Below are 17,911 nucleotides of genomic sequence, written 5' to 3'. Positions count from 1 at the left end.
ATCCTGTCAATTGGAGGGTGTTTAGATAGCGCTAAATCTTTTGCGGAAGTGGTTTTCGGAGCATACGCTTGATGGAGAGTCTTACGACCGTTCGCACCGACTCACGCTCGGGCTACATCTTGTTGGCCTTTTAAAGCCGATGGCGTTTGGACAGAAAAACACTACAGTGCCTTGAGATACTGATTTTTTTTGAGGGTACGAATCTTGGTTGAGCTGTATTGTTGCCTTGACTTGGGTGTCAACTTGCTAGCGCAGTATGATATGAGTAAACGTGACTCAAGTCACAACAGCTCAACAATTCTTCAAAAACAACCGTCAAACTAAAAACGTTATAATACAAAAAGAATTACCCAATATGTATTTAAAACAACTGCATTACTTTCCAATGAAGTTCACTAATTTAATGCAAACACACAACGGGAAACGCTAGCGCTGGGCTAACGAATAGCCTCAATGTGGGAGTGTTGTAAATATAATTAACTACAAAAGAAATAGGTACTCTAAATGCATTAATTTAATAGGTGTTCAATATGAACGCTTTTAAAAACATATGTATTTGTTTTTAATTGGTATTGTTCACAAAATTATACTTCCCCCCATACAGAGTTTTCTTATGGCATGATAATTGCCATAACATTGGTATTTTTACATTATGGCAATTATCCAAATAAGATTGCAGATCATCATTATTATTCATTTTTAATAATTTAATTAAAGAACAGCAATTAATTAACAATTTAATATTATTAATTATTATATAGATTATAATTACCCAAATAAGATTGCGACTTGTTGATTCCCAGACCTGCCAGTTAAATGTGACACCCACTGAGTTCATAGTGGAAATACATATATCCATGTCGTCCAAAAACGTGATTGATTCCGGAACTCGTCAAACTGAGGTCACATATGGGTCGACAATTTATGAATTTGCTACGAAATCTCTCGGCTCATCAGAAAGGAACAAATCTAATGATAGCTTACCTCTGACTAAATCGAAAAACTGAAAATGACAGTAAAAACTTGGAAATTGGTGGCACTTTTGCAATTATTTGATAACAATCCCGTCAGTACATTTTAGGATAATTTAAAAAAAAAAATGAAGAAGTTTGAAATCAAATGGAATCAAATAAAAACTCCTTATTTTGTAAGGCATCCTCTTTTTAAACGACCGGCGGAAATAATCCTCAGGACACACAATACAATAAAAATACCTGCGCTCTCGATTTATTTTGCCACTCAGAGGGGTTCAAGTGTAATTTTGAGATAAGTCGCCTTATTAATAAAAGACGTGATGACACAAGACTTGCCAAGCAATTATTTACTCATTAAATGGGTTAGCAGGTTGGCCTGCAGCAGCCAAGGGCTAATTAATGAGGTGGCGGGCCGCGTCCCCGCTGACGGCCCACCTATTCCCGCTGCGAGTCTGTCTGGAGTCTGTACACACCCACCCACGTCCTGATCGTCAATAAAAATGAGATTTCGTTTTAAATGTCAAGCAGACTCTACTCTGTATCCACACCATATATCTACAGTATATACAAAAATATTGACGAAGAGGAATAAGTGTTTCAATTACCGTAATTTTCCACACTATAAGGCGCACCGCATTACAAGGCGCACCTCCAATGAATAGCCCATTTTAAACATTTTCCATATGTAAGGCACACCGAATTATAAGGCGCACAGAATAAATGCGACAGGAGAGGATGGGGTTAAATTATGCATCCATTAGATGGAGCTGCGCAAAAGGCTCAATATTGATCCATATATAAGGCGCACCGCATTATAAGGCGCACCGTCAGCTTTTGAGAAAATTAAAGGCTTTTAGGTGTGCCTTATCATGTGCAAAATACGCAGTTATTATCATACATTTACTTTTTAAAGTCCAAGTTTATCTTTAGAATTATCATTACTACAATGAATTGTTTATTAACAATTTATTACCATTATTAAATGTTTCTTTTGATTCAAAATGAGCATTTTAAAAACATTTTTGTTATTTATTAATGACTTTGGAGATTTTTTTTTAATACATGACTGTTTGGAATCATAATGAGGTAAATCAAATGGCATTTTTAAATTAAATACATGCGTTTTAGTTACTTTTTTTTAATGATCTACTGAAGTATTTCAACATGTTGAATATCTTTTTATGCATTGTTTTTGCCACTAGCTATGTCAAAAAAATAACTGGTGGTGTGTGTTTAAAGCAGCGTTAGGATGGGGAGAATAATAATCATACATATTTCACACCCGGTAATAAAACTACGGTGAAAATAGCTTTGTCTCGTCTCACTCGGCTTACATCTGTTCCACTGGGGCTCAACAGCAGATTACAGAACCACATTAGGACACAAACACCGACAGGATGCTATTGGTCCCAAGAGAGGGAATTCAATTTACACTTTTGTTTTACTGCACCCATATTTACTGTATGTAAGTACATTTGCCATATGTATATATATATATGGATTTCTACACCTGCATAGACTACTACATTGTTTGCTTTTGCACTCCGATGGAATTTGTAACAGCTGTACAGTTGTATGACATGGGTGCCTTCTGGTCATTATGAGGCGTTTATTATTTGCGTTCACATGGGATGGGAGCCCAAGACGCCTAAAAGTATTTAATGTATCACCATGCCGTACTACCGCAACATTTATTCATTTATCAGGGAATGCGTAAAGTACACAACAAACGTAAAGACGACACAGCGCAAAACCCACCAGCCGATCATTAGGCGCCATCAGCCAATTAGACGGCTTCATCCAAGTGGGGCGGCGGGGGGGGGGGGCACGGAGTCGTTTACCATCACAACATCTCAACTTGTAGCTTGTGGTCATTTTAAAATACTGATATTTGGACATTTTTTAACAGCGCAAAACAAAACAAAAAAAAAGTATTGGTTTCATTGGAGAATTCTTAAGATTAACGATTTGGCAAGGGGCAAAGTCCTAACATGCGTTTTGTTTACTGGGCTCACCTACACAGCCGTACGTGTTTTACATTTGACAGTGAGTCATTCGATGAAAGGGGAGGCTTTAAAAGGAGTTGAGCTCGGTTCGAAGGTCTGTCACATTTCAGCTCGCATTTTGCTGAAGTAAAGGACGAACATACAAATCGCATCAATTTTCTTTTGTGTAAACAGCAACAAATTTAAGTGACTTTTTCAATTATAAAAACAAAACAAATGGCACGATATTGTCCAATCTAAAATGTACTAAACATACATATAGAGCTCAAAGAGGTCATTCTATGGAATACCGGCTGAAAAGACGAGAAAAGATCAATGGATTTCGGCAATTAAACGTGATGGATGGTGCCCAACCAAATACACACGACTGTGTAGCAGTCACTTCAATGCAGGTAGGAATTATTCTTCTCAATCACAAATTCCCAAGAAGCATTTATAATGCCAAGTTGGCTCATTTGAGAACAATGAGTGTTAAAAAAAAAAAAAAAAAAAAAAAAAAAAGAGTTGTCTCCAATGTACACGGAAGCGTGTTGCGGCCACACGTTAAACTTCGGTAAAGCTCTCCCTGATAGACTTTTTTTTTTTTTTTAATATACATTGTTCTCAAATGAGTCCAATGCGTATTTAAAAAACAAAATGAACTGTCAGTCACACAAAGATTTACGTAGTTTAACGTGTTGCCGCAACACGCTTCTGTGTACAAGGTCTGAAGCCTAACCCAGTGGGTTATTTTATTTCTTTCTTTTTTTATTTCAATACGTATTGGACTAATTTGAGAACAATGCATATTTAAAAAAAAAAAAAAAAAAAAGTGTCAAGGAGAAGTTTACCGAAGTTTAACGTGTGGTCGCAACACGCTTCCGTGTACGGAGGAGCCAACTCGCTGTCTCTCCCCCCCGCCGCCCAATCATAGTTAATGAATGCCAGTTTGTGTAAAACAAGGGCTCATTTATCTAAATATTATATTGAAAAAAATCCGAGTGGGTACATCACGATGTGGGATTGACTGAGAACAGATCCAGCAATGAAGTATTTTTATGCATCCAGACTTTTCTACACTTTTAAACTTTTCCGTGTAAATCTCGACTACTTACTCACCAGATTCATGTGTAGATCCAGTTGTCCAATACAAGCGGAAGCGGGTTAACAGTCCAATTTTTTATCGGCGAAAACTTCTGCATTAAATATGGGTCGTCAATGCCAACCAAGTGTCTCTCATTTTTTCCACGTAGCTTCATTTATTATCAATTTCAAAGTGTTCAACGGTATCGTACAAAACTCTGGGCGTCGTGCTATGAGACATATTTTCGCGTCGTCTCCAACCGACTTAGCATTGAGCCGTGCTTTGCTTGACCGGCAGTACGGCCAGTCACGTGACTTCGGTGACGTTGCCTAATCTTTGGGGACTATTTCTAGTCGGATTTGTGATCAAATGCTAACATGCTAAGACTTGAGACGCTAATGTTTAACAAGTTACAAACTCGAGTTAATAAAAAGTGTTGCTTGATCAGTATTTCACACCTTTCCCTGTCATCTGACAATATTTCAAATAGAATTTGGTATCATTCTACCATTTAATATGGTAACATTTAGAAAGCTTGCCTGAGTAGAAAAAGGCCGAATGCAGAACAAAAGGATTTTAGATGTTGACCTTTACCTGGGTCGGCTACTATCAAATGCGAACAGACTCGCAGTCGGTATGCGATCATACGCTAAACGCATCTTGCAAAACACAAACAATTTTGTGTGACAACAGCAGGGAAATAGAAAAATGAAATATAGCTAAATGACCAATCGCCATGTTTTTTTTTTTCTGTTTCACTACAGAATGTAAGTCAGGCATGTGCTCGAGAGAAGGATTTTAGTTTGTTATTGTTTTTTTTTTTTTTTTTTTAACTCAACTGTTGACAGTGTCTAAAAAAAAAAAAATACAAATAAAAAAAAGGCATATCAGGGTCGATATATTTTTACAATTACTGGCGTACTTAAATGTAGAACGGAGGGCATAACTGGTGTGTGGCTGTATAACAATGCTGACATTTACTTTGCCTGTTTTTTTTATTTTTATTTACTCAATTGTCTTATTTGTGAGGAAGCCTTTATTTGCACAAATAAATACTAGGGTGAGAGCGGGATGAAGAATTGTGTTACTGGCGCATTACAACGGAATGCGTCGCTGCTAAATGACCATGTTGTCACATATTAAATTACTATAACGCGGGCTTTTAAATTGCAGTTTCCACACTCAATTTTTATAGGATCCTCCAGTGCCATAAGCCTGTGGAGCTTCCAGGTGAGCCACCCAGGTGCCTTTAATCCGTGCCTCGCTGTCGTCGCGATAAGACTTAAAAACAAGGAAAAAAAAAAAAACCCAAACAAAACAACAACAAAAAAACGCCCCTTCAGATGTTCTCCAGCAGCGACATGGGTTTGCAAAAAAAAAAAAAAAAAACACATGAGAAAAGCAATCGGCGTCTCCATCAAACAATTCCACTTCTCCTGCCTCGTCACGCTGAGATTTTTCCCCTTTTTGAGATGTTTGTGCGTCTTATCAGAGCTTCTCAGGCAGGCTGCAAACAGGCGGAGAAAAAAAAAAATGAAAAGGAAATAAAGATGCCAATGCTGGGAAGGGGAGAGAAAAAAAAAAAAAAAAAAAGACCTCATCTTGTGCTCTTACAGTATGTATGAAGAGGACTATAACTCCCTAGAGTCCTACCTGTGGTTTTGTGATACATTTACCACCTTTTTTCCTCAAAAAGTCAGTTTTGGGGGTAATTTAGACACCAGGATTTGTAGGCTAGAAGGAGTCTAGACCTTGCTATATTTTTTATTATATTTGTATTTCTTACCAGAGTGTGTGACCTTAGAGTAAAGTTTGCTCAAATGTACATTTAGGGTGTACTTTTTCAAAGTTTTGTCAGACACGTATGAAATTAAATTGGTCACATGCTAACATGCTAAGACTCGATATCCTAATACATTAATTAAGATGGTAGCCCGAGTGGAGAAGGTGCCGAGGGCTGATTCTGCTATTTTTAAGATCAATAAGAAATAGGGGGACGTGCTACTTGTAAGGTAACCGTAATTTCGCACTTTTTTCCACACGCTTTCAACACTGCGGTTTATGCGGTGATGTGGCTAATTTGTGCATTTTTTCCCAAGACCATATGTGCCGAGGAAGTGACTTTTACCGGTCCAGTTCGTGTTAGCGCTGTGCTAGTGTGTTACTGCCATGTCTCAGTGATTTTTTTTTTTTTAACTGGTGTGACAGTCTTAGCGCTCCCCCATGCTGAAAAGTCTCCTTATGATTAATGCGCATGCGTTACTAACAGGGGAACTGTGGGTACGTAGCAGACACTTACTGGGAAATCTCCTGGTCACATATTTCTCCTCCTTCTACATAGAGGGAGCTAACATACGTTATACCCTAACCCTAACCTTAAAACAAACATTGATAAAAATGTGATAAGATGCAGCTAATTTGTGCATTCTAACAGCCGCAAGGGGGGACTTGAGCGGAAAAGCCAATCGTGAGACCGAATATATGCACCGAAGAAGTGACTTTTACCAGTTCGGCCCTGTTAGCGATGCGCTAGAGTGTTACTGCCGTGTCTCAGTGATTTTTACCAGTATGTTTTTTTTTTTTTTTTTTTTTTTAACCGGCCCTGTTAGCACGGCACTAGCGTTAGCATTAGCACACGTGTGGCGCTTGCGTTAGTAACTCTCTGTGTACCGTCTTTGTAAATATGGTGTTTCAATGTTGGTTTCAATGTGGGCACTTGCGGCTTTTACCTATGTATGTAGCAAATGGTATTTCCTTTACAAATGTACTGGGTGAGGCTTATAACCAGATGCATTCTGTACACCGGGAATTACGCTAATCGAAAATGCATCAAATACTAAGGTTGCTTGTATCTTATACGATAAAGTACAGCAAGATGGCAACCTGAATTGAGAAAGTGCTATGGCTGATTATGTTTACATCACTGAAAACAGAATATTTTATGTTCACAAAAACATTACACGCTACTTTCATTGAAGACTATAACAGAATCAGAATCAGCAAAAATATGTATGTTAAACTCAAAGATTTGATTCTTGTCTTGAATCATCAAAACCGTCTTTTTAAGTTTTTAAGAAAACATGGAAAGGATCTAATATTCACCAAAGATATAACATCTAAGATATAATCACAAATTACAAAAAATGTGACATTCATTGAAAAATAAATACTTTTTCTTGATGAAAAGTTGTAATGTTGAAGACTATTTTGTCATTTGGAACTCATCTTTGATGTTCACAAAAAAAAACCTCGTCTTTACAAAGTACATTGTATTTGGTATTTAAAAAAAACAATTACGGTAACAGAAGACTAAATGAAAACTACGGCGCCTTTGATGATTGCAAACATCTACCTTTACCGTTAAAAATGCTTTTAAAACCGCCAATAGTTTTTCACAAGAATAATCCATATTGCGCATACTAAATACAGGAACTTCAAGTATATATTTCATAAGGCGGCATCCCGGCAGGTATGACGTCCACTGTGGATATCAAAGTGAAAGATTCCCGACACTTTCAGGAGGCTTCCGGTTGCGCTTGGGATCGCTTGGAAATGTAATTTAACGTCATCTATCAGTCTGGATGGGAGCTACAATTTCATTTAGTGACCGATGCGAGTCGGCGGCAGCGGCGGCAACGGCAGCATTAGCACTGGAGGGCATGTGCACAACTCCACGGTAGCCCTGTGGTTAATGCTTCAGCCCCATCCTCTGGATCACAAGCACCACTGCATTGGGATCCAGCCACTGCGTCTGAAGCGATTTCTTTGGATGAACTCGGTCGGCTCTTCAAAAAACGAAGAAGAGTCGCTTGATTTCCGCGTTGTCGTTCTAATTGTTTTGCAAAAGAGATGCATGTTGCTGATTGTTTCTACCCAAAATCATCGAAAAAAAAAAAAAAAGACAGCAGGGAAGATCAGCTGGGGGTGCACATTGTTGACGGAAGATTTCTCATGAGCGACGCAGTATTAAAACGATGCGCTCACTTCGACAAACCTCCACTGAGGTGGCTAATCACACCATGTTGGTGTGACGTGTGCGCTCAATGAAGGCTAAAATTTTTCAGTTTCCAAACACATGTACATTAAAGTCACTCAAGGCTAAATTAATTGTAGACTACATTTTATTTCCATACATCCGTCCATTTTCTTTGCCGCTTATCCTCACGAGGGTCGCGGGGAGTGCTGGAGCCTATCCCAGCTGTCGACGGGCAGGAGGCGGGGTCACACCCAGAACCGGTCGCCAGCTAATTGCAGGGCACACGGAGACAAATAGACGCACTCGCAATCACACCTATGGGCAATTGAGAGTGTCCAATTAATGTTGCATGTTTTTGGGATGTGGGAGGAAAGCGGAGTGCCCAGAGAAAACCCACGCAGGCACGGGGAGAACGTGCAAACTCCACACAGGTGGGGGCTGGGATCAAACTCGGGTCCTCACAACTGTGAGGCCAACGCTTTACCAGCGGATCCACTGCGCCGCCTACTATTTATGTGATTCGTAAAAAGTAGTAAATTCAGACTAAAGACTGTATTTTTGCCATTTACATAAAAATGTACGCACGTTAAAGTCCATGAAGAGGAAAACTTTCCCTGTTTTATCTTACGCTCATTTATTGTCATCTTCAATATTTTTTTCCCCACCAGATTTGGAGATACAATACTCGTTTTTTGTTGTTGTTGTTCCACCCATCACTGCCCCTTTGCTGTTCTATTGTGATACAGTTACTCTAATTTTAAGTCTTATGAATATTGCTGAAATTGCTAAGCTTTTTTTTTTTCATTTTTTTTTAATACTTTTTCTCATTTGTATGGGTCACTTTTTACCCTCTATAACAGCACAAAAAAAAAAGAACACGAAAGGGGTGACATACTTTGTCAACATGACATATAAGGTACCCACAAAGCCAGTTTCCCCAGTGGACTCTCGGATAAAAATATGAAACTTCACGTCAACGGAACCCCCTGAGACTTGTCATTTGACACCCCTTGCCAGCATTTAAATGAATCCCGGTAGTTTTGCTATGCTACTGTGCTAACAGCATTTACCATTAATCTTTTATGAAGTGTCATTTTTTTTTTTTCTTTCCCCGACGTTTCCCCTCGCGGCGACACGGCGGCTCACACGTGACGCACGTCTTACCCCGCGGGCCTCGCGCTAATCCGCAGCTAATCCGTCGTGTCCGACAACGAGCTGGGCGGGCACCTTGGAGGCCGGCGAAAAACGGAACACTCGGAATTAATATCGCAATAAAATACGAGGCGTAGCCCAGGTCATCTTGACGGGAATATGTTTGGACTAGCGGGTTTTAGATGCACTTAAAAATATTTGCCAAAATATTACAAACAGCTCTCAGTCGCACCCCAGCATTGTCAATCAAAATCGCCCATCGCTATCTCGGCTGAGTGAGAAAAGATGTTGTTAATATTTTATGTTTTGTCAATGAGTTGTTTTATTTGGTTGAGCTACATTGGTTGGTTGGTTGGATTTTTCAGTTGTTGGTTTGGTTTGTTAATTCGTTAATTTTTGTGCTGATGGGTTGATTGAATTATTTTCGACGGTTGGTTTTTTTATTAAGTTTTGGAATGTATGTGTCGAGGAAGTGACTTTTACCGGTATGTTTTTTTTTGTTTTTTACTGGCCTTGTTAGCGCCGAGCTAGCGCCCCATCCCACATGTTATCTGCGTGTCACTCTCAATCTCTACGGTGTGTGCGTTAATGCAAATATCTTGCTTTTTGTGTACGCGTGGCACTCAAGCAAAAGGTAAGAGTGACAGTGGTGGAATATATGTGCCGAGGAACTAACTTTTACCGGTATCTTTTTTTTTTTTTTTTAACCAGTCCTGTTAGCGCCAAGCTAGCCCTTTGCGCCCCATCCGCCTTTTGTTCCCACATATTATCTGCGTGTCACTATCAAACTCAACGGTGTGTGCGTTAACACGAATATCTTGCTTTTTGTGTACGTGTGGCACTCAAGTGGAAAAGGGAAGAGTGAGACCATTGGAATATATGTGCCGAGGAAGTGACTTTTACCTGTATGTTTTTTTTTTTTTGTTTGTTTTTTTAAACTGGCCCTATTAGCGCTGTGCTAGCGTGTTGCTGCCACGTCTCAGTGATTTTTACCGGTATGTTTTTTTTTTTAAACCAGCCCTGTTCACAACATACAAGTGTTAGCGCCACACTAGCCTGTTTCTGCTGTGTTACTGCCACATCTCAGTGATTTAGTTTTTTTTTTTTTTTTTTTTAAACCAGCTCTGTTAGTGCTGTGCCACCTTGTAACTGCCGCGGCTATTTTTTTTTTTTTTCCTTTAAACCAGCCCTGTTCTTGCTACCACCTTGTTGCTATGTTCAGCTAAACTAAGGTAACCATCTTTGTACCATCTTTTTTGTAAATATCTCGTGTTTCAATATGGGTTTAAATGTGGGCACTTGCAGCTTTTACACAGGTGCGTCTTATGTATGTACCAAATGGTATTTTCTTTACAAATGTACTGGGTGAATCTTATAATCCGGTGCGCGCTGCAGGCCGGAAATTACGGTAGTTACTTGGTCATAGTTTCCTATGGTAATTGGTTAGCTGTTTGTTGGATTGTTTTGTTTGTTGGTTAGTTGCCTTATTAATGTTTTTTTTCTTGCAGTTGTTGGTTGGTTGGTAGTGTTGTGGTTCACTCACCTCGATGAGAGTGCGAAAGGTTACGCGCCTCCTTGTGTGGCTTTTGCCGCGAAAACAGTCGGGATAGAATCCGGCTCCTCGCTCACCATCCTAAACAGGATAAGCAGTAAAGAAAACGCATGGATCCCAATGACGAAAGGCTTTGCATGTCAGCGGATGAGAATAAACATTGACTGAACAAACAAGGCTGCTGTCAACGTAACACTATCGGAGGCATTTGCTGCCAAAACGTGATGGAGAAAAGAGGCGTGGGATGAATGGAAAAATTTGCACGCTCACTAGGATTTCCTGGCGGAGCTGGAAAGACAAACTCACGGAATGATTCCTGCCGTATTTGTCGCGAACCTCATCAGGGAGTTCTTTTACCAAGTGACGACTGATAGATTTGGGTCACACTCCAAACTGAACACGGTTGCATCCCCGCAGACGACTTCAGAGGTGGGTTATTTCACATACGCGCTGATATTTGTTACATATTCATATTTATATTAGTTTTCTGACAGATGCTTCTTAAACTTTTGCGGTTACACAAATTATTATTATTTACAAACCGAACCAACATTTCAATAATATTGTTTGGATGTCTTGTTTGAAATGCTTTTCTCGGGACCGTAATGTTCCGTTTTTTTTCACGTGTGTGTTCAGATGATGCGTATTATCCGGCAGATGGCGGCCATAAGAAAAATAATGATTACACGGGGATGCGTTTTTGCTGACGCGCAATTTCCTGGCGTGCTGTCGCTTACAAATTTGAAAGACAAAGATTATGATTCATGCATGGAATGCGCATTTATACAAAGGCACGAGCAAATGTCAATGAAGAAGCATCCCATCTGGGGTGGGCCGCCAGCGCAAACAAACAGAGAAACAAAACAACAGAAAATGCAGGAAGAAGACCAAGACTACGTCAAATGCAAATGTTATGGGACTACAAAAGATGCCAGGAGGGATCCCAAGTGGTGGGGGATGGTTTTTTTTTTTACATTGCATTTTTTTCTGATACATTTTTTTTTCCATTTTCCTCTACTATCTGTGTTTTGTGTGTCTAATATATTTGTATTTTTAACATTTATGTATTTGTGTCTAAGCATATTTAGGGTGTATTACTTTTCATATTGTTTTCCTGATTTTTCTTTTTATTCAATATTTGTTTTAGATAATATTGTGGTCATTTTTGGGTGATATGATTGTATTTCTCCCATTTATTTTCCATTATTTGCTTGATATGCTGACTTTACTTTTAACTATTTCGTAGAAAAGACTGACAAATTTTTAGAAGTATTTTACCATGCTGGTATTGTTGTCAAATATTTTTCATTGCTGCAATGATAATTTTTTTTGTATCATTTACTGTTTCTAATGTTTGGATTTTTTTGCCCGATATTTTGATAATCCATATAGTTGTATCTCTAAATGTATTTCTGTATTTTTCTAATATTTTTTTTCATTTTTCACTTCTAATTCTAACATTTCAATGTTTTTAATCAAATTTAAAAGGCATTTTTATGAGTATTTTAAACTTTCACTAATATTTGTCTCATTTTTTCATGTAATCTTTTTTGGGGGGGTTTGCGTTGATTCATAACATTACTCCAAATATTTTCATTTGGATATTTATGCCAAATAGCTTTGTTTCAAAAGCTTGTATAACTTATTTCACTTCCATAATGTGTGTATATTTGTTAAAATCCTCAATGTTTAAAAATATTGTATTTTCACAACACACTTTTTATATTTGTGTATTTTTGATTTAACATTTAGAACATTTTTAAAATTTATACATTTTATTTATATTTATTACCCACATTTATATTTCATATATATATATATATTTTTTTTTTCTTTTTAAATATTTGGGCATATTTCATCTGCTATTTTGTCAGTTAAATGTTTGTATTTTGATTGTTTTCTACCGACTCATCCCTGCCCCACAAAATAAATCTAGAAATTTACGAGAGATTATCGAAGTAATCACTTTAGGGCGGTGATGTTTTTTAAGTCGCTTCGCTCTCATCTATTTTCTCATTCTTGCAATCCCCTTTTAAAGACTCCCGCCGTCGTGTTTAAAGTGAAAAAGAACAATGAATAAAATATCAGAGAAAATTGTATGTATCGTATGAATAATGTAAAGGCGCCTCTCAAGGTCGGACAACGTTGTTAGTAGTCTTCCCTTCCCCGCTTGCACGCTGTTACTTTTTGATCTTGTTTGCTGTGAGGAAGTGATTCTCGTCCATCCACTTGTCTGTTCGACGCCCGTGGCGGGAGAGACGTTATTTTGAGGGGAGGCGGTGAGGGCCCAGCATGAGCGTGTGGTGCGAAGGCAGTGAAGTGCCGTGTTAGCACATTTGTGCCAAAAAGTTTCCCATGAGCACAGCCTTGTTTGCTTCACTCAGTCACAGTCAACATTTTCATTGGGGAAGGGGGGAACTGACAGAATGTTGCCTTTGTGGCTTTGCGCCACTAAAAAGGTGACACTTCTTTGTTTTGTTTTTTGTTTCATCCCGATAGAAAGGTAGAACGAAGTAGTAAAAATAGAAATAATCCAATCCAGGGTTAAATTCTTGCCGTCAAACCTTGACTTGCTGTACAAGCGATGTTTAAAGCAAGAGCGTCCAACTCATTTTGGTCGCGGGCCAAATTGTAGTTACGGTTACACTCAGAGCGCCGTTATGTATACCGTTAGGTAGCTGTAAAGTGCAAAACACTACAACAGAAGCGGAAACACCAACACAAAAACAAAAGCGAAAACACCAAAACAAAAGTGGGGAAAAAAAACAGTGGCTGTAAAGTGTCAAACACTACAACAGAAGCGGAAACTCCAAAACAAACCACCACAAGAGAAGAGGAAACACCAAAACAAAAGCGAAAAAAAGTGGTGGTTGTAAAGTGCAAAAAACTACAACAAAAGTGCAAACACCAAAGCAAAAACGAAAACAGTACAACAGAAGCGGAAACGCCAAAACAAAAAAACAGGAACACCAAAACAAAAGCGGAAAAAAGCGGCGGTTGTAAAGTGCAAAACACTACAACAGAAGCGGAATCACAAAAACAAGAGAGACCGTAGTGATGACTGAAACCATGAAAATTCCCTCATCATATTTACATGTGAAATTTATGAACTACTTTTGGAATCAGAAGCCAAGGGAACTGGGTTTTTCGACAATTGTTCATGTTTGGTAAAACGAAAATGTTTACAATAGCGGAATGTTATTATTTATCATCTAGGACAATTTGAAATTTTGGCACAGATTTTCACAAGAATCATGAAAGATGACACATTATTCGCCTTCCCGGGCCACATAAAATCATGTGGAGGCCCGGATCTGGCCCCCGGGCCTTGACTTTGACACCTGTGGTTTAAAGTAGTATTTTAACAACGTCAGCGGTTCATATGTGGAAAACAGCTGGATATTCATAATAAAGTACAAATACTCACCTTTGACTAAGTGGGGAGAGTAGTAAAAATGTAACCACTATACAAAGCAAAAACTGGCACATGTAACAACAAATCTTTTTTTCTAAATCTGACAGGGGATAAAAAATGAATTTCCTTGTGGCCCCTGGTTGAAGATAATTGCTTACTTCATAAAAGTGCCCTCTGTAATGCGGCTAATTGCCTTGTTGCGGTTCGACAGTTTTACAGTGTTCGCCAATCAAAAATTAATTACTTTTCTTTCTTAGTCACACTTAACTGAAAACTGAAAATATTTTGTCATTTGTTTGGAGTATGAATAGGGTCTTGCTTTACATCTGCATCTGCCAACACTGAGTTAATTTAATAGTTTTAATGTTAAAAGGTTTATTTTGACTTTCCAATTTTGCGGCGCGCCTGAACCCGTGGTGCCAGTCGCTGCGATTTGCCGCCATCCCACTCGCAAATCTGCACAGTCGAGCACGAAAAATCACGCGTGTAAAATTTGTTACGACTAGAAATAGATATATATTGAAAGACGTCGCTTATTTTGTGTAGTCTTGACCAATGTTCCCTCTAAGCTGCGCCACTGCGCAATTGCGCACTTGCCGCACACATAAAACCGATCCAGCACATTGAACCACAACCTTTTTCTATTTTTTTTTAAACATGGAAGCATTGAGCTGCTGTTTCCCCCCTACTTCTACTTCCTAATTCACCTGACACCGCCCCCCTCCGCTCTTAAAGGGGTACACTCATAATCACAAACACAACAAACAGCCGGAACTTTATATCTGCACATGACTGGTGGACCACACCTGTAACGTTATATCTGCGGGCATGACTGACCACACCCATACATTTTTCAGATGTGAGTGACTATGGCACCCATAGAATTCACCCATTCCGCCTCAAGGACGAGCCAGCCCTCTATGTGGTTCAAAGTTAAGTGAAGTCACGTGATAAAGACCAAGTCAAAGCGAGTCTCATTAGTTTTTGACAACTAAGTTGAAGACTATAAATTACAGGTGTCAAAATCAAGGCCCGAGGGCCAGATCTGGCCCGCCATATGGTTTTATGCGGCCCACAATGGTAGATCGTGTCCGTCAACTTCCAGGATTTTTGTAAAAATTTCAAATTTCCATGTCATAAAGGACAACTTTGAGATATTGCAAGCATTTTTGCATTAGCAAACATGAACAATCGTCGAAAAACTTATTTACCTTGATTTCTGATTCCTAATCAGTGTAAAGATAATGAGGAGATTCAAAGTTGTGATTGTTGCACAGTCATAATGGCCAACCGCAACTACAATGTGGCCCGTGGCAAAAAATGAGTTCGACACCCCTGCTGTAAATGATCATTTTCATCTGACTGCACCACCTCCGCTATAGAGATGCGTCCGTGCAGCTTTGCTGCGTCGTCATAAGTTTTCTTCACGTTTTATTTATTTATTTATTTATTTTGTCATTTCTGGTATGATCTCCATGTGCAGCCAGAGACGGCAGACTGACAAGCAGCCAGCAACAAGTCTGCCTGTTGACGTTTGCCAAGCACAAACACGACGTGCCGAGCCAAGACATCCACCCGAGGCTTCTGCGCACCAAAAACACCCCCGCCGGAGAGCAGAATGCCACAAAGGCGCGCCCTACCCCCGCCCGCCCACGAGCTATTCCCCCTCAATTTCGATCCTGCCCGCCTTAACCCGGAACACTCTGAGCCACTCTGCAAGTCAATAATGAGCGCGGAGCCTCAACATCACCTGGATGAAGAATTCCGATGGAAAAAGCCCAAGGGAACCTGCCGGTTCCATACCTACGATGCTAATTAATGCTAATGTCGGCCGTGCAATGGATCTTATAAATAAAAAATGGCCCACATGGGATGACTGAACATAACAAAGGAATAATGACAGCGGGCGAGAGGTGGGGTCTGTAGCGGCACCAGATTGACACTTGTCAATCACCGGCTTGACATCGTGTCCATCGGTGAAAATGCGTGTTGGGGGAAATATTACATTTTTTGAAGACGCCTGTGAAATTGTAATCAAACTTTGTTCTGAGTATGAATCCCCGGAATTCATCCGAAATGGGTTCTTTGAACCAAAACGACGAACTTTGTGTTTCGTTTCAGGCATGGCTCTTTATATATTATATTAGATAGATAGATAGATAGATAGATAGATAGATAGATAGATAGATAGATAGATAGATAGATAGATAGATAGATAGATAGATAGATTTCATGTGTACTGTACACTAGTACTAGCACTAGTATTGGGTGGGGTGATCTTTTTAGAATTTTCCAGCATTTGAAACGATCAAATATTGACTCATCACTCAACTGACAATAGAAGTCCTTCGGCAAAAAAAAGATTGCATCAAAATTTTGTGTCACCCTGTCTAGGCTAGCGGCTTTCAATCAATGGTCGCCTGGATAAAGAGCTCTCTCGTTTTTGTCATTTTTTTTTGTTCATCTTTGGTGACCCCGTGCAGCTTACTTTACACAAAAGGAAGACATGTTAAGTTTACAAGGCTGGTTTTACGTAACGTTGACACTCCTGCGCCGACGACCTCTCTGGGGTTCGACCTGACGCCGCCACGTCACGTATCGGGAGAGGAATTGAGTGAGGTGACCTTTCGACGGGAGATAAAAGCGTGTATCAGCACCTCTGTGTGAGCCCGAGAAAGAAACATGCCGTGATGGTGGGGGTGGGTTTACATTCTTGCGTTTGAAATAGTCAACAAACTGATGCCACGCTCTTGCGGCATTAGCAACCACAGGCGGAAAAACTTAATCGTTTACGTACTTTTGGAGATCATCAGGCAGAATTCAACAGCCACAGTTCGAGACCGGGAATTTGGCTATAATAACTGTCTACGTCTTCCTATTTAGACGTTTTTAGTGTCAGCCTTGTTATGAGGGAACTCGTTATGTGGGTTATTTTTGTCTTCTTTATGAGAATCATCCAAAATGGCTGCCATGAACTCCAATGGCCAACTTCTCGGTCAATTTAGGGGCTGGGGCTTTTAAACTATCTCACATCTAGTTAGATATGTTCATGATACATTTTTTTTCTATTATTAAAATGTTCCATCATTCTATCACTGCTAAAAAAAAAAAAAAAAAATCTATAGAAATTGTAAAGAAATCTATAGAATTTGAACAGAACTTGTTCTAAAAAAATTGGGCTGTGATTTTCTATAGAATTTCGACAGAACAATAGAATTTCTGTAGAAATTCTTTCGGACTTGGGTCCTAAAGTTCTATAGTTCTTTAGAAATTCTTGAGAAATGTTCGATAGAAATTTTTTAGAAAGGTATCATTTTATATTACATGACAGTAATCACAATATTTTTATTTTTTTATTTTTTTGGGAGGATACACAAGAACTTCATAAATAGGTATATGACACGTACCTTTTCAGCTGTTTGCATCCGACGACATTGAGTAAGAAAGATAAAAATCATCTGTGCATCCCGTTGATATTAACGGCAAGAAAAGTGAAAGAACGATGCTGGCGGATTGTACTGTACAGGTGCACTTAATCGCTTATAATCACGGGTAAATAGATATATATATTTTTTTTCTTGTGAGCTTCATTAAAAATTGTTTTCTCTTGATAACACTCTTTGGTGTTGACAAAAAAATTAAAAAGATATGGGTAAAAAAAACTTCCAAGTTACAACTTAATTTCAATATCCGTCAACCGCACCAACATGGAACATGGCCGCCATGTAAGCACATACAGCTTGGCCCATAGATATGACAGGATAAACACGACA

General features: G+C 39.1%; 1 long non-coding RNA gene across 1 annotated transcript; it reads right to left on the bottom strand.

Annotated features, from left to right (window-relative positions):
• Positions 1-3,966: 3,966 nt before the first annotated feature.
• On the bottom strand, positions 3,967-17,702 carry LOC133509182 (uncharacterized). Its single transcript, XR_009797252.1, has 3 exons — positions 17,546-17,702; positions 10,715-10,804; positions 3,967-5,550 (listed from the first exon to the last, which is right to left on the bottom strand). It is a non-coding gene; the product is annotated as an uncharacterized LOC133509182 (long non-coding RNA).
• Between the last annotated feature and the right edge of the window lie 209 nt (positions 17,703-17,911).

Source organism: Syngnathoides biaculeatus, chromosome 11 (genome assembly GCF_019802595.1).
Source record: "Syngnathoides biaculeatus isolate LvHL_M chromosome 11, ASM1980259v1, whole genome shotgun sequence".
NCBI classification, from domain to species: Eukaryota; Metazoa; Chordata; class Actinopteri; order Syngnathiformes; family Syngnathidae; genus Syngnathoides; species Syngnathoides biaculeatus.
Note: the sequence above shows the minus strand (reverse complement) of the source record. Positions and strands in the feature narration are given on the sequence as shown.